General features: G+C 38.7%; 1 protein-coding gene and 1 non-coding gene across 3 annotated transcripts in view; both read left to right on the top strand.

Annotated features, from left to right (window-relative positions):
* The window catches only part of LOC120422760 (uncharacterized), a 175321-nt gene that overhangs the window by 83057 nt on the left and 66565 nt on the right, over positions 1 to 25699 (top strand). The gene's annotated exons all lie outside the window — the stretch shown is intronic.
* On the top strand, positions 1505 to 1577 carry Trnaa-agc (transfer RNA alanine (anticodon AGC)). The gene has a single exon. It is a non-coding gene; the product is annotated as a tRNA-Ala (tRNA).

Genomic DNA, 25699 nt, shown 5'->3' with positions numbered 1-25699 from the left:
ACATTAAATCAGGGCAAGTTATTAGAGTACTTTAAAAAGCAATTGTTATATCATATATTTATTACGTGAAACGGCGGTGGCTGCGAAAACTCCTCCGAAACTGCTCCAAACACGGTCTTCCAGGGTAGTCGCAGAACCCCGGAATAGCGTGTTTATGGTGTTGGCAACCGACCACCCCGTGGATACAATGACGACGAGTCTTCCGGCCTTCCGGCGTTTTTAGCGAGCCGATGTAGACGGGGCCAACTCTGCACAAATAGTCAGACGTGAGTCCGTCCCCTAATGGGGAGGGGGCCTTTTCTCTAGAACAGAGGAACACACACTGATGCTGAAAAAGCTGTTGACCGCAAGCATACCGTGTAGTGCTCCGTGGTGCGTAGCAGTAAGTTCGGAACCTCGTTACCGGACCCCCGTTAAATCTTGTCCGCAAACACTCTGGGCGCGATTCTCCAGAACGAGGACACGTACCGTGCGGTCACCGTGGGGACCTTCTGTGTGCAGTTCGGTGACGAGTGCGGATGAACGCAACGTACTCCCGAGAAGAGTCGGTCAAAAACTCGACTCAGATCTCTCATCTAGATCTTGTGCAGAGTAGTTCCAACAGTTGTCGGGGCCCGGTCTTGGTGCAGTTTTGGACAACATGCAAAAAACGCGCCACCAGCGTTGTGGCCAACTGACCGGAACACAACGGGGTTTTGCGCTCCGATGAGGACGAGGACATACACGACCTGAAGATTTAGAAGACCGCTGGGAAAATTTTATTGTTTTGCAATCATCTGATAAGTTTTGCTGCGTGTGGATTAGAAGCTTTTGACGACACAAGATATTTGAGGAAAGCAAGGTGATTTCATTGGAAAAATTCTCATCGTGACACTCGATGATTTTTGCTGATCGCTTGTATGAAGTTTAATGAGGATTTCATGTAATTCACTTTTTAGTCAAATTTTACAATTTCATTTTAAGCTTACAGATGATTCAGTTTTTTAAACAAAATTTTATTTCACATAAAATTCTAATAAGCACTCAAAAATCAAATTAGATAAAACAGTTCAACATATTAACTTACGATTGGGGCCATCCATAAACCACGTGGACACTTTAAGAGGGATAAGTTTTGCGATTGTCCACGTTTCACACAAAAAAAATATGTATGGGCAATTGTTTACATGGAAAGCGGCGTGCAGGGGTCTGAGATTTAAAAACACGTGCACGTGGTTTATAGATGGTCCGATTATGTGTTATTTAACCAGGCAAGTTTCAAACTTGTTCGACAGGCAAGCTAACTGTCTTTCAAGAAAGTTTTCTGTTACAAGCTAATTGTAATTCTAAATACATTGTAAAGGGAATGTCAAGAGAAGTTTCTTCGTATCAATTAGAAAATGAAAAAGAATGAAAACTGAAATTAACAGAAAACCTCAATATTACAAAAAGAAACATTTGTACTATTCGAATCTGGAATCAGAAAAAATATCTTTGTCGCCTTTCTGAAACATGTTATTAATCAGGGGATGTAGCTCAGATGGTAGAGCGCTCGCTTAGCATGTGAGAGGTACGGGGATCGATGCCCCGCATCTCCAAGAAGTATTTTTTAGTTGTTTTACTTTTTTTTTACAAATATAGTAAAATAGCTTCTAGCATTTCTACCACTGACATTTTAAAAACTAACAATTTCATTCCAAATCAGAACTAGCCCAAAAAACCCCATCTGAACCAATCTCAAAACAGCCGCACGCAATTCCATCCAATCAAACCGGAGCCAACTCGTTATCGTAGATAACTGTGTTGTGTCGTAGCATAACCATAAATACGTCCCCCGGAAATGGCGAAAAAGATTTTTCCCATTCGGCTGTGCTTCGGCCAGTTTGTTTGTTTTTTTGCTGCTATTTTTTTACAATTCTGTTTCGTCCAAACTGAGCCGACGCGTCTCTCAAAGTCATCTCAATTCTCGGCCGGTTGTCGACTAATGTGAACACTGAAGACAGGAAAGAGGAAAAATCGGACAAAAATGATAAGGTAACAAAGAAAAAAGAAAATTAAAAATAGGAAAAAAAGATGAAATGAATAAAAGCTGAATAAGCAAAACGAAGTAAAAAAAATGAAATACTACTATTCTTAATAAATATAAATTGATAAAAATTTTCAAATCAAGACTAACATTTCAAAAGGGCCAAACATTCAATATTACGCCCTTTTAAAATGTTAGTCTTGGTTTAAAAATTATGAAAATATTGTTTTCGAAAAGATCGGAAAATTTCACAAATGTTTCATATTTTAACATTGAAAATCGGACCATTAGTTGCTGAGATATCGACATTGAAAAATGGTGGGCTGTTTGGGTGAGACTAGAAAACATCAATTTTCCTGTTTTTAAACCTTTGCATTGCAATATCTCAACAACTAAGGGGCGTATCAACAAAGTCCGAAGAAGCAAAATATAGAGAATTTTCTCAGCTTTTCAAAAATATTTTTTTCAAAAGTGGGCAAACATGTGCACTAATTTTAAAAAATGAAAAACTACAACTTTTTTCAAAAAAGTCACTTAAATATGGATTTTATTTGAAATCGTTGCACTTTATCAAAATTTCACTAGAGTACTTTTTGATTGCAAGTTTGATTTTACATCGAAAAATGAAGTTGAAAAATTTTTGCGACCAAAATTTCGATTTATTTTTTTTAAATCAGTATTGATTTAAAAATTCATAACTCGGTCAACGATTTTTTGCACAACCTGGAAATTTCTGAAAAGTTGGCATTTTATGTCCTCTAAAACATATCAAAAAATAAAAAAAATTAAAAATAGTGTTTTTTTGCAAATCAAGTTTTAGTGATAAAAAGTTAAATAAAAAAAACACCAATTTTTTTTACCGTGTATCATTTTTTTCCAGTGTAGTCCGTATCCATACCTGCAACTTTGCCGAAGACACCAAATCGATCAAAAAATTCCTTCAAAAGATACACATTTTTGAGTTTTCATACATCATTTTGCCTTCCTCACTGAGGTAAGGCTATAATCCTGCTCTGAAAATGAACTTTTTATTAAAAGCTCCTAGACCCACCTTCATGTATACATATCGACTCAGAATCGAAAACTGAACAAATGTCTGTGTGTGTGTATGTGTGTGTGTGTGTATGTATGTATGTGTTCAAAATTCTTGCCAAGTTTTCTCAGCACTGGCTGGACCGATTTTGATCAAACCGGTTGCATTCGACTTGGTTTAGGGTCCCATACATCGCTATTGAATTGTTTGAAGTTTCGATAAGTAGTTCAAAAGTTATGTATAAAAATGTGTTTTCACATATATCCGGATCTCAATTATATGCATGTAAACGATGTCCGGATCCATCATCCGACCCATCGTTGGTTAGGTAATTGAAATGCCTTTTCAATGAGTCCAAAACATTGAAGATCTGGCAACCCTGTCTTGAGTTATGACCACTTAAGTGAAATTTATGTACTTTTTTGAAGCCGGATCTCACTTAAATGTATCTAAACTATGTCCGGATCCATAATGCGACCCATCGTTGGTTAGGTAATTGAAAGACCTTTCCAATGAGTCCAAAACATTGAAGATCTGGCAACCCTGCCTCGAGTTATGACCACTTAAGTGATATTTATGTACTTTTTTGAAGGCGGATCTCACTTAAATGTATGTAAACTATGTCCGGATCCATCATCCAACCCATCGTTGGTTAGGTAATTAAAATGCCTTTCCAATGAGTCCAAAACATTGAAGATCTGGCAACCCTGTCTTGAGTTATGACCACTTAAGTGAAATTTATGTACTTTTTTGAAGCCGGATCTCACTTAAATGTATGAAAACTATGTCCGGATCCATCATCCAACCCATCGTTGGTTAGGTAATTAAAATGCCTTTCCAATGAGTCCAAAACATTGAAGATCTGGCAACCCTGTCTTGAGTTATGACCACTTAAGTGAAATTTATGTACTTTTTTGAAGCCGGATCTCACTTAAATGTATCTAAACTATGTCCGGATCTATAATGCGACCCATCGTTGGTTAGGTAATTGAAAGACCTTTCCAATGAGTCCAAAACATTGAAGATCTGGCAACCCTGTCTCAAGTTATGACCACTTAAGCGATATTTATGAACTTTTTTAAGCCGGATCTCACTAATCTGTATGAAAACTATGTCCGGGTCCATCGTCCGACCCATCGTTGGTTAGGTAATCAAAAAACCTTTCCAATGAGTCCAAAACATTGAAGATCTGGCTACCCTGTCTCAAGTTATGACCACTTAAACGATATATATGAACTTTTTCTAGCCGGATCTCACTAATCTGTATGAAAACTATGTCCGGGTCCATCATCCGACCCATCGTTGGTTAGGTAATCAAAAAACTTTTTTAATGAGTCAAAAACATTGAAGATCTGGCAACCCTGTCTCAAGTTATGACCACTTAAGTGATACTATTTGAGGATCAATACTTTAAATCGAGCATAAAAGGCATGCCAAAATTAAGTGTAGAACTGTACTCAATTTCTGTTAAATGAAATAAAATAATATAAATAAATAAAAATGACTTTAATAATTACTACAACAGTTGACCCAGAAAAATCTTTAGTATGATCTCCATAAACAAACCTTATTTCAAACATCAAAAAATGACGGTCTAAAAATTTACCAAACTAAAATATTGTGAAAACAATACAAAAAAAAAATGCTTCCGCCTCGTAAGCGGTAGATCGGGGTTCAAATCCCGTCTCGGACCAACAAAACTGGTGAACTTTAACCTGCTGGATTCGATTGCATAGTAAAGGGATGGTAGTGTATCGTCAGTGACATTAAGTAACATTAAGTTGATTAATAAACTGTCACTGAATCCGCTTTGTAAATGCCGGCCCCGATACACTTCACGGGTGTTCCCCTCAGGAACAGGGAAAGATTTAATTTTTTACTTGTAATAGTTATTTCATTAGATACTTCAGGGTGAAATGCAGTAAAATCATCGAATCGAATAGAAATTTGCTGAGATATGTTCAAAGATGCATTTCTAGAGTTTTTTTAATGGTCCTTTAAACTATTTATTGTGTTTCATATGTTTACAGGACCTAAACTCTAGATTTCTAACCTTTCGACCCCATCAGAGCTGCAAGTGTATTTACATTTGTCAACATTTAAGTGACAATTTTAGAAGATTGATCTCAATAGTTTTTAATTATGGTTTCGTATCATGCAAATATTCAAACTTACTTGTTACTAGTTAGAAGTAAACGGCACTCGTTGGAAGGAACTCGTTGTTTGAAAACCGATGTGATCCCAAGAGATCAGCTCGAGACCGTACGGTGGTCGTTTTCGTCAAGATCAGTTCTTTGTTGTAGAAAGAATTCAGAGGCCTCATGATCGGAGAAACTTCCTTTTTCGTCCATGTTGGCAGCGACGTACGAAAGGCAAAAACTCGATCTGCTCCTTGGAACCGTGCCCGTGCATCCCTGGCTCATTGATTAGCACCTGCATGCCCAGCTCATTGAGTTGTAAAAAATCAAGTGCTCACCAAATGGTCGTCGTCGTCCTCGGAGGCGGTTTTATCGCCGACGTCCTCGTTCTGTAGCTGAGCCATGGCCACAGAGAAAATTCGCGGCCGGTAATTTGATCCCCAGCAGGCGCAGTTGGGTAGCGACGAGCCGGTTGTCACGTTCTGGGATAAATCCGGCGCGCCGGATATTCGCAATAAGGCAAGAAACAGTGCACTGGCGACGATGATCGCAAGCAGCGAAAATTCTGTGCAAAAAGAGCACCTAATCACAAAAAAAACAAACACACTTTGACACAAAGACCAAACACCAAACAACACATTGAAATTTGACATGTCACAAACATTTTTATGGCTGCGTTCTTTTCGTCGATTTTATTCATGGCATTCATGGTCGATTAAAAGGGCCAAGATGGATTGACTTGAGAAGGTGTGATATGAGCCCAAGCAAAAATCATGATTGAGTATTTCGACGAAAACGGCGGGTGGGGACATTATAATATATATCCATTTTTATTTTAAAAGGACCAATAAACTATTGTCTTTCATATGATTATAGGACCTAATAAAAAAATGTGCGATGTTAGGAATGACAGCGTTCGGAACAAGGTTCGGAAATTTGTAATGCTTTTTTCCTCAAAATTACCAAAAAGCATTTTTGATAAAAATTGAATAGGGTCCTTAAATTAAGCTAACATTGCAGATATTTTTGTTCACAACGACAAAGCCTAAGACAAAGCTTTTTTTTTTGAGCACAATTGGGTCCTAAAATGGAGCTTAGATTGCTGATATTATTGTTTACAGCGATAAAGTACGACCAAAAAGAGTTTAAAATGGATTTTAAATCAATTTTGAAAAATTAACCTCGCGATCCTTCTTGACAGAAATGGTCCTACTTGACAGCTCTTTCCAAGGGAACCATAGTTAATCCATCGAAAAAATGTTGTCTTGTTAAAAAAAAATTGCATTAATATGAAAAAAAGTTATCAGAAATGGTTTTTAATCGTGTTTTTTACCGTTGTACATAAAAATTGACATAGGGCTTTAGTACCCAATTACCCTTTGTACGACCACAAAGGGTTTTAAATGGATTTTTAAATCAATTTTGTTAAACTTAACTTTACGGCCTTTCTTAACAGAAAGTATTTACTAGATTTTGTGTTTCATATGTTTAAAGGACTTATTCAAATAACACTCTCGGTATCTTACTTGACAGCTCGTCCAAGAAGACCGTGGTTGATCAATCGTGAAATGTCGTCTTGCTGTCATGCAAGATATTTTATTTCAAAAAAATCCGCGTAGTTATTTTGTTAAAATTGATTTAGAAATCCATTTTTTTTTTGTGGAAACACAAAGTGTCATTGGGCTAATAAAAACAAGCTTTATTGTTGATAACACTAATTTCAGCACTTATGTTTAGTCCTACCCAATTTCACTTGCGATCATAATGTGTGGTGAATATTGACGATTAATTGGGTACTAAAGCCCTATGTCAATTTTTATGTACAACGGTAAAAAACACGATTAAAAACCATTTCTGATCACTTTTTTTCATTTTAATGCAATTTTTTTTTTTTGACGGGACAACATTTTTCCGATGAATTAACTATGGTCCCCTTGGAATGAGCTGTCAAGTATGAGCTTTTCTGTCAAGAAGGACCGCGAGGTTAATTTTTCAAAATTGATTTAAAATTCCATTTTAAACTCTTTGTGGTCGTACAAAGGGTCATTGTACTCAGAAAAATAAGCTTTATCGCTGTAAACAATAATATCAGCAATCTAAGCTTCATTTTAGGACCCAATTTTGATTGAAAATGTTTGTTAAATTGAAACCATAAGTGATTATTCGTAAAATTGTTTATAACATTGATCATAAGAGATAAGAGCATTTGACTTCCTATAGGCGATCAAACGTCAAAATTACACCCCTCTAGAGGGCGCTGAAACACGTTATATTACATTTATTTCTACATTATTTGATTTAGTAATAAATTATACTATATTATAATAGAGTCGAAAGCCCTATGTCAATAATTATGCACAACGGTAAAAAACACGATAAAAAACCTTTTCATTTTCATTTATTTTAATGCAAAAAATAAATTGACAAGACAACATTTTTTCGATGGATCTACTATGGTCCCCTTGGAACAAGCTGTCAAGTAGGACCATTTCTGTCAAGAAGGTCCGCGAAGTAATTTTTTTGAAAATTTAAATCCTTTGCGGCCGTACAAAGGGTCATTCACTCAAAAAACCTTTCACCACAGAGTTGCATTGAAATTCCGGTGGCAACCAATTTTCGATTGAAAACAACGTTTTGCATGAGTCATGCAACAGTCACAATGGCCACCACAATGGCCAAGTGTAGCATTAGGCAAGAGGTGCGCAAGGCCCAGCGGGACCGGCCATCAAGGGAGTCAAGCAGGCTGAGAAGAAGGTGAAAAATTATTGAATATACATAAAAATATCTGTATTCAACTATATAACTGTTTATTTCATTGATATATACGGGAAAACTAATTTTTTCGTGTTTCAAAACAAAAAAAGAAAAAGTTCACAAATTTCTGCGTGCCCTTAATTTGATGTTTATTATTTTAAAGCAAAAAAAAATCTCGTCTTTTGCAACCAGTTTTATTAAGATTGATGCAGGGAATCATGAGAAATAATCGATTTTGTAATTCAACCCAGCAAAACGGTTTTCGAATTTTGGCCAGTAACCTTACAAATTTCGCATGCGATTGCAATGTGTAGTGAATATTGGATAAATTTGGACTGGAAAATTTTGTAAAACTGGTAAAAAAGTGAACATATTCGATCCATTATAAAATGGTTTATAAGATTGTTTTAAACGTTGTATATAAAAATTGACGTAGAACTCTAGGACCCCATTCTTAATTCCACAAAAAAAAACTAACTTAATCCACCTATGTGGTTGGAGCCTTCCTCACAACAATGGCTGTACACAAGTTTCATCTATTTTTTAGATCCGGCTTCCAAAAAGTACATCGATATCACTTAAGTGGCCATATCTCGAGACAGGGTTGCCAGATCTTCAATGTTTTGGGCTCGTTGGAAAGGTTTTTTGATAACCTAACCAACGATGGGTCGGATGATGGATTCGGACAAAGTTTACATACATTTAAGTGAGATCCGGCTTCAGAAAAGTACATAAATGTCACTTAAGTGGCCATATCTCGAGACAGGGTTGCCAGATCTTCAATGTTTTGGACTCGTTGGAAAGGTCTTTTGATAACCTAACCAACAATAGGTCGGATGGTGGATCCGGACATAGTTTACATACATTTAAGTGAGATCCGGCTTCAAAAAAGTACATCAATATCACTTAAGTGGCCATATCTCGAGACAGGATTGCCAGATCTTCAATGTTTTGGACTCGTTGGAAATGTCTTTTGATAACCTAACCAACGTTTGGTCGGATGGTGGATCCGGACATAGTTTACATACATTTAAGTGAGATCCGGCTTCAAAAAAGTACATCAATATCACTTAAGAGGCCATATCTCGAGACAGGGTTGCCAGATCTTCAATGTTTTGCACTCGTTGGAAAGGTATTTTGATAACCTAACCAACAATGGGTCGGATGGTGGATCCGGACATAGTTTACATACATTTAAGTGAGATCCGGCTTCAAAAAAGTACATCAATATCACTTAAGAGGCCATATCTCGAGACAGGGTTGCCAGATCTTCAATGTTTTGCACTCGTTGGAAAGGTATTTTGATAACCTAACCAACAATGGGTCGGATGGTGGATCCGGACATAGTTTACATACATTTAAGTGAGATCCGGCTTCAAAAAAGTACATCAATATCACTTAAGAGGCCATATCTCGAGACAGGGTTGCCAGATCTTCAATGTTTTGCACTCGTTGGAAAGGTCTTTTGATAACCTAACCAACGTTTGGTCGGATAGTGGAGCCGGACATAGTTTACATACATTTAAGTGAGATCCGGCTTCAAAAAAGTATATCAATATCACTTAAGTGGCCATATCTCGAGACAGGGTTGCCAGATCTTCAATGTTTTGGACTCGTTAGAAAGGTCTTTTGATAACCTAACCAACGATGGGTCGGATGATGGACCCGGACATAGTTTACATACAGTTAAGTGAGATCCAAATATATGTGAAAACACATTTTTATACATAACTTTTGAACTACTTATCGAAACTTCAATCTGTATAAAACTCGATCTATGGGACCCTAAACCAAGTCGAATGCAACAAGTTCGGGTCAAATCGGTTCAGCCAGTGCCGAGAAACATGAGCTAGTTTGTTGGTCACATACATACATACACACACACATACACACACACATACACACACACATACACACACACATACACACAGACATTTGTTCAGTTTTCGATTCTGATTCGATATGTATACATGAAGGTGGGTCTACGACGTTTTTATACGAAGTTCATTTTTAGAGCAAGATTATAGCCTTACCTCAGTGAGGAAGGCAAAAACATAAACATATCTCGACTTTGTTTTGATTAGGTCCTATAAATATATGAAAGACAATAGCTTATAGAACCTTTTCAAAAACAACTCTGGATATGCTTCCAGCTAAGTTAGCTTTGCATTTGATTACCTATCACATTTCCACCTTGTTTTACTATCTTGTCATCAAAAGGCTGCGTTCGGTGTCGATGAAAAGTTTTCATCGATTATTTGAAATCGGCGACTTTCAATCTAGCAACACTGCCTTCGGGTAAAAAACTTTCAACGAATAACAAGTGATTTTTTCAAGTGAAAGATTTTTTTTGAAAAAATAGTGTTTTTGTTACGTTTAGAAGTTATTTTACTGCAGAAGGCTCATTTATATATAAATTGAACTTAAAAGTAAGTATAAAATTGATAACAAAAAGCTTATTTTTTCATTTTCGTCTCAATTTAAAAACAATTGTGGTTCCTTGCGTAAAAAAACAAGATGGATGTTTTTAACATTGGTTTTTTTTTTATAAATGTCGCACTAATCGAGAACACTCCAGATATGAATTCGTGAACGGTTTATTTTGGATTTTCTAATTCTAGGATGTTTTTAAAAGAACACAGAAGCCATTTCTATTCCATACCCACTTTTTCGACTTCACGGAAGAGATTTTTTAAGGTTTGGTGATCGAATCGTGGTCGTTGGTCGTGGCAAGAGTGGTTGCCTCTCACCCCAGTTGACCTGGATGCGGGCCCAGTCGGAACCGATGACATTTTTCGAGAAGAGATTGATCTGATCACGCCTTCTGTCGTATGGGGAAGTAAATGCTGTCCCGGTCTAACCTAAAAGTTAGATCGTTAGATCAGTCCAGGTGTAGGAGTCGTCTCCCTGGGAGAACAACCTGCCTCGGTAGAGTCGCTGGTCGGCAGTTGGATTAACAATATCAACGTTGTCAGTTTGAATCCCGCGGTGGATGGGAGCTTAGGTGTAAAAAGAGGTGGCAAATGCTCATAATTGTGGTATTCTGTCGTTCCTGCTCACTCCTTTTTAAATTTAGGGCTAGTGTTTTTTTTTTTGCTTTCTCAGCTACACTTGGCTCTTTCCATTTGAAGAATCGTCGCTAACATTTCAAATAGTGCTCAAACTTAGTTAATCTACATCAAGGCTGTATAGAAAGCCGTGAATCTAAATTGCTTAACTTGAAATGTCAGCGTCAAAATACAGGATCGATTCTTCGATACCCCGTGACATTTCCGTAGTAGGTAACAGTTCAATTAGGTTTTACGCCGACTCGATTTGGAGGTTAGAAAGGAGTGCACTATTTAATACATGGACTTAGCACAGTTCGACGCGCTCGTCGATTTTGTTCGGGGAAAATCGTCGACAATCGACGAAGACCATGTAAACAGTGCACACGAGCTGAGAAATTCTCTACGAAATCGATCTTTTTTCTTCAATTTTAATTTTTGTATTTTTTAATCCGGCTGAAACTTTTTTGGTGCCTTCGGTATGCCCAAAGAAGCCATTTTGCATCATTAGTTTGTCCATATAATTTTCCATACAAATTTGGCAGCTGTCCATACAAAAATGATATGTGAAAATTCAAAAATCTGTATCTTTTGAAGGAATTTTTTGATCGATTTGGTGTCTTGGGCAAAGTTGTAGGTATGGATATGGACTACACTGGAAAAAAATGATACACGGTAAAAAAAATTGGTGATTTTTTTATTTAACTTTTTATCACTAAAACTTGATCTGCAAAAAACACTATTTTTAATTTTTTAATTTTTTGATATATTTTAGAGGACATAAAATGCCAACTTTTCAGAAATTTCCAGGTTGTGCAAAAAATCATTGAGCGAGTTATAAATTTTTGAATGAATACTGATTTTTTCAAAAAATCGAAATATTGGTCGCAAAAAAATTTCAACTTCATTTTTCGATGTAAAATCAAATTTGCTATCAAAAAGTACTCGACTCACGCACTCTTACCTGCTGGAACGGAGCCCACCCCCAATCTGCACCCAATGTGGTGTGCAAATTACTACAAATCACATACTCTTGGATTGCCGCGCCTTCAGCAACGAAAGGATCACATGTGATATTAGAGGAACATTAGAGACAATTTTAGCAAACTTCAACGAGAATGAAAAAAATGTTATAAAATTTCTTACTCTTACAAAGCTTAAAGAACAGATTTAGAAACCGAATTAGAATTCTGTATATTCAAAAATACGACACGAATGCCATTGCAATGGTAAAGTGTCTTTAATAAAACTAATAATAATATCAAAAAGTACTTTAGTGAAATTTTGATAAAGTGCACCGTTTTCATGTTAAATCCATTTTTAGGTGACTTTTTTGAAAATAGTCGCAGTTTTTCATTTTTAAAAATTAGTGCACATGTTTGCCCACTTTTGAAAAAAATTCTCTATATTTTGCTTCTTCGGACTTTGTTGATACGACCGTTAGTTGCTGAGATATTGCAATGCAAAGGTTTAAAAACAGGAAAATTGATGTTTTTTAAGTCTAACCCAAACAGCCCACCATTTTTCAATGTCGATATCTCAGCAACTAATGGTCCGATCAAGGGTCCGATTTTCAATGTTAATATATGAAAAATTTGTAAAATTTTCCGATCTTTTCGAAAACAATATTTTCAAAATTTTCAAATCAAGACTAACATTTTAAAAGGGCGTAATATTGAATGTTTGGCTTAGTCTTTTTTTGGGCCTAAATTTTAGGCTTTTTTTAGAACTTAGTGCAATACTTAGAAAAAGACTAAATTTAAGGCTTTTCTGTACTACAAAACTTTGGTTCACGATTTGACATGTCAAATCAGAATTTTTTGATCCAGGTCGGTTGTTGTTGGTGCGTGTTGGAGTGCGGGAGAAATTCAACCAGGTTGGCCAGGTGCAAGTAAGTTGTGGTGCCTTATCTGCCGGAAGAACCGGTTCAAGTAAACGAGCTAGCGGATAAGTGTTTCCGCGGTGGATAGCGGTCCACCAGTAAAGGAGGAAGAGGAGGCGGATTAAAAGCCGAGTGTTGAATTCCCGGGAGTTGAATTCAACACCCGGCTTAATCCGCCATGGAAAGTGGCAACCTAGCCAGGAGGATTTTGGCCAGCTAGGTAAGTTGAGGTACCGTTATTTGATGGAAGGTTCCGGCCGGAGTGTGAGATGCCGAATCAGAGTTTTTTTTTCGGATTGCTTGTGTGTGCGGTAGAAAAGGACGCCTTGTGCCTTTTTCATGACGGAAGACGGGAGGAAAACAGGTTTGTCAATCCGCCGGAGTGGTCCGCGGGAAGATGCTGTTAGTGGTCCAGCGGCGAGTGGAAGAGAAAAAGGCGGACGGGATGCATATTCAACTCGACGTGATCGCGCCGTGTTCTTGACGGAAGACGATAAATTTAGCTTCGGTTAGTAAATCCGTCGGAGTGGGCCGCGGAAAGATGCAGGTGGAGTTCTAGCGGTGGTTTGAAGCGGTGTTTCGAAGTGTTTTTTTTAGGTTGCCGCGGTCGAAGTAAATGTTTTGGAATGCAGGTGAAAAAAAATAGGACGCAATTTTGGAAATTTGCGTGTGTTTGTGTGTGTTGAAAATATTTAAAAATTCAAAAAATTCTAAAATTCAGAAATTCAAAAATTTCAGAATTCAAAAATTAAAAAATTCAGAGATTCAAAAATTCAAAAACTCAGAAATTCATAAATTTCAAAAATTCAAAAATTCTAAAAATCAAAATTCAAAAATTTAAAAATTCAAAAATTCAAAAATTTAATAAATTTAAAAATTCTAAAAATCATAAAAACCAAAATTCTAAAATTTTGAAAATCTTTATGATTCAAACATTCAAAATTTCAAAATTCAAAGAATTTAATATTTAAAAATTAAAAAATCAAAAAATTCAAAATTTCAAAATTCAATGATTTTAAAATTCTAAAATTTTAAAATTCTAAAATTTTAAAATTTTAAAATTCTAAAATTCTAAAATTCTAAAATTCTAAAATTCTAAAATTCTAGAATTCTTAAATTCTTAAATTCTTAAATTCTTAAATTCAAAATTTCTAAAATTCTAAAATTCTAAAATTCTAAAGTTCTAAAATTCTTAAATTCTTAAATTCTTAAATTCTTAAATTCTTAAATTCTTAAATTCTTAAATTCTTAAATTCTTAAATTCTTAAATTCTTAAATTCTTAAATTCTTAAATTCTTAAATTCTTAAATTCTTAAATTCTTAAATTCTTAAATTCTTAAATTCTTAAATTCTTAAATTCTTAAATTCTTAAATTCTTAAATTCTTAAATTCTTAAATTCTTAAATTCTTAAATTCTTAAATTCTTAAATTCTTAAATTCTTAAATTCTTAAATTCTTAAATTCTTAAATTCCGTGAATCTGTCGTATTCCGAAACTACCGAATTACCGAATAAAAACATTTTTTATAAATATTTAAATAATATATAACAATATTTTATTTTCTACCCTTTATTCCCGCCATTTTGATCCCCTAGGCTTTTTTTCATAAAATTATTTTTATTAGGGACCTGGTTAGGACCGAGTCGGCTGTAATTACAAAAAACTTAATAATTACAGAGGATCTTGTGTGTAAATGTTAGTGGGAGGGGAGCCGATTACCCGCGGCCTACTCGGGGTTAGTAGGGAAGGGATTGATGTTAAAGACAAGGCATGGGATGGGAAGGGGGATTGTGTAGGGGTCTTGGTTGGCTCTGCTGGCCTTTTCTTTTGTCCTCAACCGCAACTCGGTGTCCAGCTGCTGGGGCGTTCTTGCTTTGCTTCCGGTGCAATCCAGAAACGACGGCTTTGTGCGAAGGCGAGTTATACTAACAAAAGGAAAACTAACTGAAGGAAAACTAACTGGAAGAAAACTAAATGGATATTTTGGAATCTACGAGGAACTGATAGATCGGATAGAGAACATCAAGGTCTAGTTGAGATAACGCGTCTCGCATCGGGATTTCTGGTGGTTTTCCTCGGGCCCTGAGGGTATCTTTCAACTTAATTCTGTGAGCCTGGTGATCTGGAATCCCCTAGGCTTTTCAGGCATAAAATAAGTATTCCGTTATCTTGGATTATGTCCGATTTGACCCCTCCCATTTCCTGCAAAAGCCTAAAAATTAGTCTTTTAAACCTATAAATAAGTCTTTTTGGGCCTAAAAATAAGTCTTAATCAAGTTCCGCCATCTTGGATTATGTCCGCTTTGACCCCTCACATTTCCTGCAAAAGCCTAAAAATTAGTCTTTTAAACCTATAAATAAGTCTTTTCAGGCCTAAAAATAAGTCTTAATCAAGTTCCGCCATCTTGGATTATGTCCGCTCTGATCCCCTCGCATTCTCGAAAAAGACTAAAATTTAGGCTTTTTGACGATAACATAAAACCTAAAATTTAAGCTTTTCGTACTAAAACGAAACTAGTCTTTTAAAGACTAACCCATCATTAGGCTTAAAAAGACTTAACACGGTTAGGTTCGATAAAGCCTAATTTTAAGTCTTAAAAGACTAATGTCGGCTTTGCGTGTAGAGAATTTTCTCAGCTTTTCAAAAATATTTTTTTCAAAAGTGGGCAAACATGTGCACTAATTTTAAAAAATGAAAAACTGCGACTATTTTCAAAAAAGTCACCTAAAAATGGATTTAACATGAAAACGGTGCACTTTATCAAAATTTCACTAAAGTACTTTTTGATTGCAAATTTGATATTACATCGAAAAATAAAGTTGAAAAATTTTTGCGACCAATATTTCGATTTTTTGAAAAAATCAGTATTCATTCAAAAATTCATAACTCGGTCAATGATTTTTTGCACAACCTGGAAATTTCTGAAAAGTTGGCATTTTATGTCCTCTAAAACATATCAAAAAATAAAAATAGTGTTTTTTTGCAAATCAAGTTTTAGTGATAAAAAGTTAAATAAAAAAATCACCAATTTTTTTCCCAGTGTAGTCCATATCCATACCTACAACTTTGCCGAAGACACCAAATCGATCAAAACATTCCTTCAAAAGATACAGATTTTTGAATTTTCATACATCATTTTTGTATGGACAGCTGCCAAATTTGTATGGAAAATTATATGAACAAACTAATGATGCAAAATGGCTTCTTTGGGCATACCGAAGGCACCAAAAAAGTTTCAGCCGGATTAAAAAATACAAAAAAAATCGAATGACCGAAATCCTAGAGAACTGCTCAGCTGTCAAATGACGTCACGGTGTAAAACCTAATAGGGCGAGTCTGCGTTTATAAACAAGCAGTCTATCCCTTTTGCTCAAATGACAGTTCACGTCAAGTAAGAGGGGGGATAGACTGCTTATAGAGTTATTCACGTGCGCATGTATTGCGTGTACATACACGAAAAAAAGTGAGGTTAAATTTTGTCCGGCCAGCAAAATCAAATAGTGCGCTAGTGTGTGTACGCGAAACGTCATAAAGCTCTATAGAGATCTCCACGGTTTCTCTCACGCACACCATGATTCTGTGTTAGTATTTGTATTTAATGTTATGTTTTGGTTTTGATCGATTGTGATTGGCTGAATAGAGATATCCACACGCGAGAGTGTGTTAGTTTGTAACAAAATTTAAACGCAGACATAGGCAAATCGAGTAGCCAAACTCGTCTGTCAAAATCAGCAATGTCCTTTGTTATACCAGGAGCACGTTATAAACAGCTGGTTTTTACAGGCGAATTTGGCTACTCGATTTGCCTATGTCTGCGTAAAAATAGTGTAAACAAAATCAGCTGCTTGGAATTCAGCCAATCACAATCGATCAAAACCAAAACAACACTCTGAATACAAATACTAACACAGAATCATGGTGTGCGTGAGAGAAACCGTGGAGATCTCTATTCCAAGCAGCTGATTTTGTTTACACTATTTCCACGCAGTCATAGGCAAATCGAATAGATCAATCGCCTGTAAAAACCAGCTGTTTACCACGTGCTCGTGGTATAACAAAGGACACAGCTGATTTTGACTGACGAATCATTCTACTCGATTTGCCTATGTCTGCGTGCAACTAAACTCCAAACTAACACACTCTCGCGCGTGGATATCTCTATTTACAAACGCAGATTCGCCCTATTGAAATGTAACTAATCAGTCTATCCCACTATTGTTCTTTTTGCTTGAAAAAATACTTTCTACTATTTATCTGGGTGCTGAAAAGACAGAATGCGTAACGTGATTTTCGAAAGCTCCCCACTGCTCCTCACTAATACAACTGCACTACAGCTGTAAACATAAGCAAAGTAGAAGGATGTGTTCAAGCTCAAGCGTGACATATTTTTTTATGCTGAAGTGAATTATTATGAAACATTTTGGATCTGTTGATGTTGATGTTACCGATGACCGATGGCTTCGCACTTTTTTCTTCGTAGACTAAACGATGGGCGGCCAAAAGAGGCCTTTTTGGTTTTCCACGTGATGAAAAATTGTGTCAAAAGTGGGTGGAATTTCGTGAATCAGAAGAGCAACCGAATGGAAGTTCCGAGATTATGTATCTTTGATGTGTAGTGATAATATCGGAGTAAGATTATCCAATATTATTTGGAAAGTACTATTGATAGTTATTGATAATTCGTCGCTAACATTTAAAAAAGCGTCATAAACATAGATTTTGTAGACATAGCGATTATAAAATTTTAGCGACGAATTATGCCAATCTCGATTTCAACCCTCTTATTAAGATGTTTTGACTTCGAATACCTCAATAGCCATTGATTTTTTTTTATTCCTGACTAAATAAATTATAGATCGATCACAATACTTGCCACTTCTTGATATAATTATGCGAACAGTAAATTGGTTCCGCTTTGACAGTTCTAAATTGAGGCCACTTTGCGGACAACTATTCTGCACCCAGGTGCAGACAAATGAGCACCGCAACAGTATTCTTTTTGGCTCTCTCCTCTCTGAGCACATTCGTGTATGACTCGGGTTAACGGACGGAGTAGGAAAAGAAATCCACGAAGTAGGGGGAGAGAGGGTAATATGCAGCCCCTGCTTTTCTCGGTATTGGGGAAAAATAATAGAAATTAAAGGTACATACCATACCAATCAGCATAGCGCACCAGGTACGCGTGCTGTAGCAAGAAGACGCTTCCATCTTTCTCGGTCTTGTGCTGCTACTCTCCAGTTTCCCAGGTTACAGATCTTCCGGATATCACCATTCACTTGATCTCCCCACCGTGCGCGCGGTTTCCCTGCTCTTCTGCCTGTTCCGCCAGCTGGTTCAGCGCGGTCAAAAAGCAGTCTGACAGGCTGGCTTTCGTCCATTCGGGCGACATGGCCGGCCCACCTGAGCCTCCCGATCTTCGCCTGGGTGGCGATGGTCGGTTCTTCAAGAAACGCGTGCAGTTCGTGGTTCATGCGTCGTCGCCACACTCCGTCAGACACCTGCACTCCACCGTAGATCGTTCGTAGCACCTTCCGTTCGAAAACTCCAAGGGCACGTTCGTCCTCCTGCCGCATCGTCCAGGTCTCGTGGCCATAGAGGACTACCGGTCTGATCAGTGTTCTGTACATCGTCAGCTTCGTGCGGCGTTGCACTCGATCCGAAGTGAGAGTTTTCCGTAATCCGAAGTAGGCACGATTCCCAGCAAAAATACGAGTCCGGATCTCTTTGCTGGTGTCGTTGTCGGCGGTTACCAGCGATCCCAAGTACACGAACTCGCTCACCTCCTCCAACTCATCACCATCCACAGTTAGAGGGGTGAGACTTGGGGGGCCGACGTCCTTCGAACCCCTCCCTCTCATGTACTTCGTCTTCGTCGTATTCATGCCAAGTCCTACACGCCTTGCTTGTACCTTCAGTCGGGTGTAGACGTCCATCACCGTCTCCAGGTTTCTTGCCACAATGTCGATGTCATCGGCAAAAGCAAACAACTGGTAGGACTTGTTCATAATCGTGCCACTCGTTTCGATGCCCGCCCTTCGAATAATGCCCTCAAGGACGATGTTGAATAGCGAACAGGATAAGCCATCACCTTGCCGCAGCCCTCGGCGTGATCCAAAGGGTTCCGCTAATTCCCCCGAAACACGCACGTGACACATCACACCATCCAAGGTAGCCTTGATCAGCCGAGTCAGTTTATCCGGAAATCCGTTCTCGTGCATGATCTGCCATAGCTGCTCGCGGTCGACTGTATCATAGGCCGCCTTGAAATCGATGAAGATGTGATGTGTGGGCACGTTGTACTCACGACATTTCTCGAGGATCTGTCGGAGACAAAATATTTGGTCCGTGGTGGCGCGCGCGCCAGTGAAGCCCGCTTGATAGGGCCCCACGAACCTCCTTGCATGGGGTGACAGCTGACGGCAGAGGATCTGGGAGAGGATTTTGTAGGCCGCGTTGATAAGCGTAATGCCGCGGTAGTTGCCGCAGTCCAGCTTATCGCCCTTTTTGTAGATGGGGCACACGACACCATCCATCCATTCCTCCGGTAGCTTCTCCTCCTCCCAGATCTTGGAAATCACGCAGTGAAGCGCCCTCGCTAGTTTCTCTCCTCCATATTTGAAGAGCTCACCAGGTAACCGATCCTTTCCGGCAGCTCTGTTGTTCTTCAGCTTCCTGATCTCCCTCTTCACCGTCTCCAGATCAGGCGCTGGGAACTGTTCATCTGCTGCGGGCGCTCCAAGGTTGACTCCAACGCCGTCTCCGTCCGCTTCATCGCCGTTGAGGTGCTCGTTGAAGTACTGCTTCCACCTGTCCAACACCTCGCTCTTGCTTACGATCAGGTTCCCCTCGTTGTCCCTGCACACGTCGGCTCGCGGCACGAAGCCTTTGCGGGACCGGTTCACCTTCTCGTAAAACTTCCGCGTTTCGTTAGCTCGGAACAGCTGCTCCATTTCTGCGCAATCCCGGTCTTCCTGCTGGCGCTTCTTGAGCTTGAAAACCGCGACTTGCCGATTCCGAGCCTGCCGGTATCGTTCCACGTTCCCTCTCGTCGCCTTGTGCAGCTTCTTGACGTAAGCTGCTTTCTTCTCGGCGGTAATCTGTTGGCACTCGTCGTCGTACCAATCGTTTCGACTGACTCGGATCGCACTACCCAGTGTGGCTTCCGCTGCACTGCCGATGGCTGAGCGTATGCGGCTCCAACCACCCTCGAGCGAGGCTGCGCCAAGTTCCTCCTCACCTGGCAGATTCGCTTCCAGCTGCTGCGCGTAACTGTGGGCCACATCTCCGTCCTGCAGACACGCGGTGTTGAACGGAGGGGCCCGCCGGCTTCGGCGTTGGTTAAACACCGTCGACAGCTTTGAGCGCATGTCAACTCCAACTAGGTAGTGGTCCGAGTCAATATTCGCACCGCGAAAGGTGCGCACGTGCGTTACGTCCGAGAAGAATCGGCCGTCGATCAGGACGTGGTCGATTTGCGTTTTCGTCCGTTGGTCAGGTGATGTCCAGGTGGCTTTGTGGATGTCCTTGCGAGGAAAGTAGGTGCTCCTGACCACCATTCCACGGGAGGCTGCGAAGTCGATGCAGCGTTGGCCGTTGTCGTTCGTGACCGCATGTAGACTTTCTGGGCCTATTGTCGGTCGAAACATTTCCTCCCTTCCGAACCGAGCGTTCATGTCCCCAATGATGATTTTTACATCCTGCCGCGGACAGCCGTCGTACACCTCCTCCAGCGTCGCGTAGAATGCTTCCTTCTCATCATCGGTCTTTTCTTCGTGGGGGCAGTGTACGTTGATGATGCTGTAGTTGAAGAAACGGCCTCTTATCCTCAACTTACACATCCGCTCGCTGAACGCCGTGAAGCCGAACACGCGATCCTGCATCTTGCCCCGCACGATAAAGCCGGTACCCAGCTTCTTGTCCTTGCCGCCGCTCAGATAAAAACGGGAATTGGTCTGCCGACCTGGCCAGTCGAGCACCTGCTCCTCCTCCAAGCACACCTCCTGCAGTGCCACAACATCGAAGTTGCGAGGTTGCAACTCCTTCGCTAAGGCGAATTCGAAACCCAAGAAATTTAAAGACCTGCAGTTCCAAGAGCCGAGTCGCCAATCGGTGGTCTGCTTTTCTATGGGCTTCTGCCGTTTGTTCCGGATTTCTAGCCTTCTTGCCATTCGCGATCCTCTTTTTCGGTAGGCAGCCTTATCAGGGCTGCGCTACCTAGTCTCGGGGTGGAGAACCACCTACGAGCTACCGAGACTTAGCTCCGGTTTTCTCACGACACCGTAACGGGGCTTTTATCTCGAAGCCTAACGGTCTTCATATCCGGAAGAGGACGTCTTCTACTGTGTGTGTAAAAGCGTTTCACTACTAGCCCCAAATTTCACAATAATAAAATTTATTTTATTTTTTGCAAAAAAGTTTAAAACTTTTTGCCCGTTTTCTTTTTTCAAAAATTGCACACTCGGCACACCGCGCGCGGTTTCAATTAGTGTGCGTATACGCAATCGACACAACTGCACTGCCACTGGTCTTGTTGCTACACCACACTTAGCCCTTTGTTCTGCTTGTTTGTCCCGCGACGACGACGATGGATGGCAAAAATAAATTCACTTTTATTGCCCGGCCGTCGATTGCGGGTCAATTATAACACGCGATGCCGGTTCGCGACGCACTTCGGCGTTGGTTAAACACACTTTCGGCCACGACGGAACGGTAATTCGGTGGTTCTAGGTTCACTTTCGCGGAGCTGTATCGAGGTGCAATAACAACGTGCGACGCACACACACAATCTCAAATTAAAGGTTTACATTGTAAAACCATGCTGGAAAAGTTTGAGCATCGTTGGATAAAAACAGCTAATAGTAGTTTATGCAACAAGTTGCAAAAAGAGGATTTTTTCAGCACGAGTCGTACATTTATCCAACGAGGTTCACCGAGTTGGATAAATACGAAGAGTGCTGAAAAAATCAAGTTTTGCAACGAGTTCCATACAACATTTTTTGCAGTTCCGAAAAACACCCATTGAGTGAAATTTTAAGTCAAATATTCATGTATTTTGTCAATAAATCGTTTAAATCAAAAAAATGTTGAAAAGTGTTACTTTTCGAAACAAGTGCTGAAAAGTTCAACTTTTCAGCACCCATTTCAGTGCTGAAAAGTAGAACTTTTCAGCATTTATTTTGAAAAGATTTGCTATTCGATTCTGTTATTTTTGGTACAGAAAAGTAGGCTATTTCGTCGTTCAAGAATGACAGGAAAAGTAAGTAGTTTCACGACGGAATTGCAAAAAGTTATTTTCTAAACTTCAAAATGTTGTGTTTTGATCTTATTTTCATTGAAGTTTCAATATGATTTTTGGACAATATAAAAACCATTTATTGATATTGTAATTGTTGATTTATAAAGTTTTGCAATAATCTTCATTATTCTATTGATAGCTAAGTCCAAAAACATTAAAAATGTATTTTTAATTGGACTTTATGCAATAGGCGTAGTCGGGGCAAAATGCATTGCTGTGATGCTCCTTTGTAAATACTCCTTTGTGAAAACTGCTTTTACCCGGTGCATTATGCCCCATTTCTGTGATGCATTTTGCCCCGTTGTTGTAGTGCATTTCGCCCCAATGTTGTGGTGCAGATACCCCCTGGCTCGATTCTATACGCAATAATAAGTATCTGTGCCAATTTTGAGCTAAATCGGTTAAGGTTTCATGGTCACTTTTTATCGATGAAGTTTAAAAGGAAAAAACCGCGAAAGTGTATAGGGTAATTCTCCGCCAACTCACACAGCAGTTGCCCCGATCCCTCCTCGATTTGCGTGAAACTTTGTCCTAAGGGGTAACTTTTGTCCCTGATCACGAATCCGAGGTCCGTTTTTTTGATATCTCGTGACGGAGGGGCGGTACGACCCCTTCCATTTTTGAACATGCGAAAAAAGAGGTGTTTTTCAATAATTTGCAGCCTGAAACAGTGATGAGATAGAAATTTGGTGTCAAAGGGACTTTTATGTAAAATTTGACGCCCGATTTGATGGCGTACTCAGAATTCCGAAAAATTTTCCATTTTAAAATTTCGTGTTTTTTTCTAACTTTGCAGGGTTATTTTTTAGAGTGTAACAATGTTCAACAAAGTTGTAGAGCAGACAATTACAAAAATTTAGATATATAGACATAAAGGGTTTGCTTATAAACATTACGAGCTATCGCGATTTTACGAAAAAAAAGTTTTGAAAATGTTGGTTGTCGTTGATCATGGCCGTTCATGGTCACCCGCGACAGACACGGACGACGAAACAAAGAGAAACGCAATAAGTAACTTTTTCAAAACTTTTTTTTTCGTAAAATCGCGATAACTCGTGATGTTTATAAGCAAACCCCTTATGTCTATATATCTAAATTTTTGTAATTGTCTGCTCTACAACTTTGTGGAACATTGTTACACTCTAAAAAATAACCCTGCAAAGTTAGAAAAAACACGAAATTTTAAAATGAAAATTTTTGTTCTAAATGAAAAATGACCCTTCTGGGTCAATGTAGATTCGAAAAGTACATTAAATTTCCCATAAAATGACATGTTCCAAAAATTTTTACAGTCAAGTAACGGGAAATGGGAGAATTTTTAAAACTTTTTTAGTGTTTTTTTCGATGAAAAATACTTTTTTTCGGAATTCTGAGTACGCCATCAAATCGGGCGTCTAATTTTACATAAAAGTCCCTTTGACACCAAATTTCTATCTCATCACCGTTTCAGGCTGCAAATTATTGAAAAACACCTCTTTTTTCGCATGTTCAAAAATGGAAGGGGTCGTACCGCCCCTCCGTCACGAGATATCAAAAAACGGACCTCGGATTCGTGATCAGGGACAAAAGTTACCCCTTAGGACAAAGTTTCACGCAAATCGAGGAGGGGTCGGGGCAACTTTTCCCGATTTCGTGTGAGTTGGTAGAGAATTACCCTATAGGGAAAATCATCGCTTCAGGATTTCGGCATCAGGTGGCGCAGGTCTTGCCCAAAATTGTCTAAGTATGAGATTCTTGTAGGAAATTCAATTCCCTACAACTTTGCCGAAGGGTGCAAGAAGATCCGATCCTGATGAGTTATTGGCAATGTGATGAAAATAAATCGGCTTATATATTGCGCATTTTGCACTTTACTAGAGTCTTGCGCAATTATTTTCATTATAGTAATTTTTTCAACACAGTGATTTTTCTTCACAGTGATGACGAAGATATCCGTTGGCAGGCTATTTATTTATCTAGTTCAGAAGTTCGGAAACTAATTGCTCGTCCAGCACAGAGAAAGGGTTTAGGTCCAATAAGGCATGTAATCTTTTCTAATAAAGTCTTTCGAAAAAAAAAACTGGTTTTACGCAAAAAACAGCTTCTTTCGTGTACAACGTATTGGTTTTTAGCCAGAACTCCGTTGAATTCACAGCCAAATCATGGCCTTGAGAATAATGGTATCGTTTTCGGGGTAGGGAATTGAATTTCCTACAATAATCTCACACTTGGACAATTTTGGGCCAGACCCGCGCCATCTGGCAGAAAAAAATACTGAAACGATGTTTTTCTGCATACATTTTTGCCATTTTCCTCATATAAACTTCAACGATAAGAAGCGACACTTAAAACCTATTCTATTTGGGTCTAAATTGGCACAGATACTTATTTCTGCCTAAGGAATCGAGTCAGAGGGTATCGCTGATGTCCTTGTTTGTCACTCTAATGTATAATCAATATTGCAATCGAAAGTGGCAGCACTATTTTTAAGATAGAGTACCGTTTTCAAGGCAAAAAAATGTACATTTCTGCAATTCAAAAATATTATATGAAGGAAAAGCACCCCTGTAAACTGGTAATGTACAGCCATTCAAAGCTTTAATTAAAAAAAAAATGGTTTTTCTCGGTGTCATCGGATCACATGCCCATTTTGTAGAAAAACATATTATTCAAAAAGGCGTTTTAACATAAAAAATGCATGGATAAAGTTTCCTCCAAATAAATAAAAATACAATATTGAAAATATCGAAAAAAAACTTCCATAAAATCTAGAAAACTACCATATGATTTATCTGCTGTCAGCGCGTTTTTAATTTTCAGATTTAAGAGTTTTGTGCTTTTGATTTGTTTCAGGAAATATCAAGATGCCCAAAACTAAGAAGAAGTCTACGAACGAAAAGGCGCGTGATAAGCGTGTTTATAATAGAAAATTTAAACGCGATAACACACCTAAGCCTGAACCAGAGGTTATCGATACATTGCCGGTGAAAACAAATCGTGAATATATGCGTACTAAGCGACTAGATAAAAATTACAGACTAAAAGAACTGGAAACAAACAGGGAAAGAATTCAGAACAAGCGACGACACGACGGAACCCTCAAAGGTACACAAGAAAATTATTCAGAGACGGAAAAAAATAAAAATGCTAAAAGAATAAAATTATTGCGTGAAAATCCTGAATTCAAAACCAACGAAAACATGAAGAATAACGAGAGAGTCAAAAGATTGAGAAGAAATGAGTTGTTCGTTAAAGAAGAAAATCAACAAAAAAGACGGCTCATGGAAGAAAAACGGAGATCTGAACCGGAGTATGTTGAAGCAGAAAATCGACAAAAAGTTCTTCACATGCGGGATGTGCGGTCCAATGAGGAATACGCTGAATCAAAAAGAGAACAAAACAGACTCCAAATGCGAGAAATTCGAAAAGACAAAACTTATTCCGAACCAGAAAACCAGAAAAATTTGTTACGTATACAGGAACGCAGAGCTGACCCAGTGTATGTTGAAGGAGAAAATCAACAAAAGAGACAGTATATGGAAGAAAAACGGAAAACTAAGGACTA

Source organism: Culex pipiens, chromosome 2 (genome assembly GCF_016801865.2).
Source record: "Culex pipiens pallens isolate TS chromosome 2, TS_CPP_V2, whole genome shotgun sequence".
Lineage (NCBI taxonomy): Eukaryota > Metazoa > Arthropoda > Insecta > Diptera > Culicidae > Culex > Culex pipiens.
Note: the sequence above shows the minus strand (reverse complement) of the source record. Positions and strands in the feature narration are given on the sequence as shown.